Source organism: Gekko japonicus, unplaced genomic scaffold (assembly GCF_001447785.1).
Source record: "Gekko japonicus isolate JY-2015 unplaced genomic scaffold, Gekko_japonicus_V1.1 scaffold2207, whole genome shotgun sequence".
Classification (NCBI taxonomy): Eukaryota; Metazoa; Chordata; class Lepidosauria; order Squamata; family Gekkonidae; genus Gekko; species Gekko japonicus.
In genome coordinates this window covers 20,052-23,847 of record NW_015160899.1, presented here as the reverse complement: position 1 = coordinate 23,847, position 3,796 = coordinate 20,052, and positions in this window count along the sequence as shown.

The window sequence follows — 3,796 nt, the reverse complement described above, 5'->3', positions numbered from 1 at the left end:
TCAAACGCAGAGGGGGACGTCCTCTCGGGAACAAGAACAGAGAAATTAAAAAACTGCAGCCAGATTTGGAAACTTGGGAGGGACAGAATTTGAAAGTTAAATATGCTGAATTCAAAGATTTAAGACATTTGAGACTGACAATTAAAAAGAAGTTGCAACAGGAAATTAATCAACAAGGTATATTGTGTGGATCAGATAACTTTTGGAAAAGTTCTGTATAAAAGAGTTTTGCATGACAGCTCAATGAGTGCAAACAGGTATTTAGATAAAATTCAGGAAGGATACAAAAGTGAAAAGGATTAGATAAAATATGTTATAACAAAGAAGGAATAGTGTAGAATGAATAGAATATTGAAGGAAACTTTCAAAGGTTAGAATCATAATATTATATTAAATTAAACCTGTTACTTTTTTTCTCTTTACAAAAAACACAATGTTAATAGGTTAAAAGGCTGTGCAAGTAATTTTATGTTTGAAAGTTATGTCATAGTATTACTGATAAGAGTGAAACTACCACCTATATCTAGCTGACAGGTTTGCAGTACCAGGTATATGGAGTTTGTTTTGAAAAATAAGTATTTTTTTTCTTTTAAAGGATTAAAGCAATATGTATACTTAAAGTTGTTTAATTCTCTGTAAAAGTCATCTAAATGGTTTTGCCAGCAGTTAAGCAATGTAGTGCTTGAAATATATGTTGTGTTGCGTAATAAGGAGGGATAATTTATGTGGATTTATGTAGATACCTTGACTGGAATAATATACCAGTATGAGGAAACTTATACCGAGGCTGATGCTCTAGTTGCCTAAGCAAAGGTGAAAAATAACATTTTGAGTTGCTATGGGAAAGATTGTTTAAATGGAAGAGAATGTTTAAATATGTTATGAAAGAGATTAGATTAATATCACCGTAAAATGTCACTTCAGGTTAGCGGATATACGCGTTGCAACAGGTATATATGTTTTTGTTTTGTTTTTTTCTTTGATTGCTTATATGTTTCTGAAAATTAATAAAGAGAAATTATTAAAAAGGGGGGGGAAGAGGTTCTCACTGAACTTGCCACATGGAAGTTTTGGACCTGCTGGGTTTCACCCTTCACAGCAGGTCCCAATTTTTTCCTGCTGGTGCATTGGGCTTGTCTCCACTGGAAGAGGTCCCGTCTGACTCTCCCCCCTCTCCCGCTTGCAGTGCTTTGGGTTGCTTCATCCATGCCCCTCATCGTTTGGGCTTTTCCTCAGAGGGCTTGCGCTCACTTGCCTTCCCATCCCCGGGGCTCTTGTCAAGAGAGCAACTGGCTGCAAAGTGCCCTGAGGCTCCACATCTTAAGCACAGGTCCTGTTGCATCCTTTGTTCTCGGATGGCCTCCCTCTCCTTGGTTTTCATTTCCTGTGGTTCTCCCGCCACCGCCACCCTCCCGGGAGTCTGTGGCTGATACATTCGTAAGAGGTTGGAGCGGTTCTCCACCTTGCAGGCCACTTCTACCCACCCATTCAGGGTTAGCGGGTTGCCCGATCTAGAATTGAGTGGTTCAGGCCAGCCCGGTAGAATTCAAGTGAGGACCTCTTCAGCCCACTTTGCAGCATGCGTTTTGAACTCATCCGAGTACTCCCTTACCGAGTGCCCACCTTCGCACAAGCCCCTCAGATGGGTGCACGCTCTCTCCAGTTCCAGGGGGTCCTCATATTGGCATCAGAGTGCCCACATGAAGGCATTCACATCTCGGAGTTCCAGGCCCCGGATGTTGTGTAGACCCACGAACCGGTCGGTCACCTGATCCTGGAGGCGCGACCCAATAAAATCCACATGGTGCTTGTCTGTAGCAAAAGCAGGGCCCCAATCGCATAAGAATTTGTGCACCTGCAGCAGGAAGAACGCCAACTTCTCTGGGGTGCCACTGAACATTGCTTCCAGGGCTTCGCATGGTTGTTCCAGAGCCACCTGACTGGAGGTGCAGGGGGAGGAGGCGGGGGCACTTGCAGATTGACCGGTGGTGCCCTCCCAGTTCCATCCTGGGCCCGTTCATGATTCCGGAACTCTTGCTGGATGGCCTCCATGATGATGCCCAGTAATTCCAGCCAGGGTGTCAGAATTGGACCCCTGTTGAGCCACAGGGTCAGTCTAGGTAAGCTCTGGTGTTCTATTGTAACAGGGCTCAATGTGTCTGTGCTTTATTATTGTACATAGCTACGCTGTATTATTGCTATTGCATCTGTATTCTCCCCGCTTGAGTTCCCAGAACAGCACCTGCTGACAATGTCTCAAATCTTTCAAATCCTCTTCTGACATACTTATGGGGGACTCAGAGACATGTCTGTGTGAACTAGTAGATTAGCGGCACTTGTTAACACTATCAAGAATGTATCCTTTAACTAAGGCTGGGGAGTGTGTGCTCTTTTGATCTCTCACGGCCTTCAAAGGAAGTCAAATGATAAACATTCTCACTGTAGTAACCGACCTGTAGTAACCTGCCTATGCACTATGTAACCATGACATATGAATGTGGGCTGGATCAGAGTTGTTGTAATTCATGGCATTGCAATTAATGTCAGTTCTGTCAAGGAGCTTCAACCATCCTGCGAACTTTTCTGATTTCCAGAATAAAGCCTTTTAATGGAATTATCTGCGTCTGAGAGTTTACTGTAGTGGCTGACACAGGGGTCATTTCCTGCGGGAGCGCACAGGAGTGGAGCTCTGGCAGTAAGGAGCCCAAGGGGCAGGTATATGCAACAAGCCCCATCCCCTGCTCCCAGCAGCCCTCAATCAGGCCACGAGGCGCAAGAAGCAGCCAGGTAAGTTGCAGAGCCCCCCCGGCCTGCCTTCAGGTACCAGCTTTCCCTCCTCTGTGAGGGCAGATCTGCACGTCCCCCCCCCCAGTTCAGTGGAGCCTGAGCTACAGACCAACATCGCTTTTGAACAATGACTACAAAATATTTGCGAAAGTGGTAGCTGAAAGAGTGAAGAAATACAACGGTGATTTTAGAAGAACAAGCTGGTTTTCTACCGAATAGACAAATTCGAGACAATCTAAGAACATTAATAGATGCAATTGAGTACTATGAGAAACATCCAGAAAAGGAAGTGGCCTTTCTCTTTTTGGATGCAGAAAAAGCATTTGATAATTTAAATTGGGACTTTATGTTTCAGATGTTTGAAGAATTGGAAGTAGGACATCCGTTTAGCAACATGATTGAAGCGATCTATTTGGATCAAAGAGCGAGGCTGAATAAGGACTTGACGGATCACTTCATGGTTCAAAAAGGGACACGGCAAGGATGCCCACTTTCACCGCTGCTTTTTATTTGCGTGTTGGAGATTCTGTTACAAAAAGTGCAAGAGGATGAAGAAATCAAAGGACTTAAACTTGGAGGCTACAGTTACAAATACAGGGCTTTTGCAGATGATGTTATGTTTATGGTGGAAGAACCAGAAGAAAAACTACCGCTGCTGTTAAAAAAGATTGAAGACTTTGGCGTGCTGGCAGGGTTCTATATAAACAAGAACAAAACTAAACTTTTATGTAAGAATATGACAAAAAAACGACAAAAGGATTTACAAGAACTGGTACAGTGTGAAGTGGTGAAGAAAACAAAGTATCTGGAAATTGAGTTAACAATGAAAAACATCGATCTTTACAAAAATAATTACGAGAAACTATGGAATAACCTAACTCAAGATGTTAAAAAATGGGATACCATGAACTTTTCGTTGTTAGGGAGAATTTCAGTAGTGAAAATGAATGTACTACCACGATTGATGTTTTTGTTTCAAACTATTCCCATTTTGGCCAAGAGTGATATA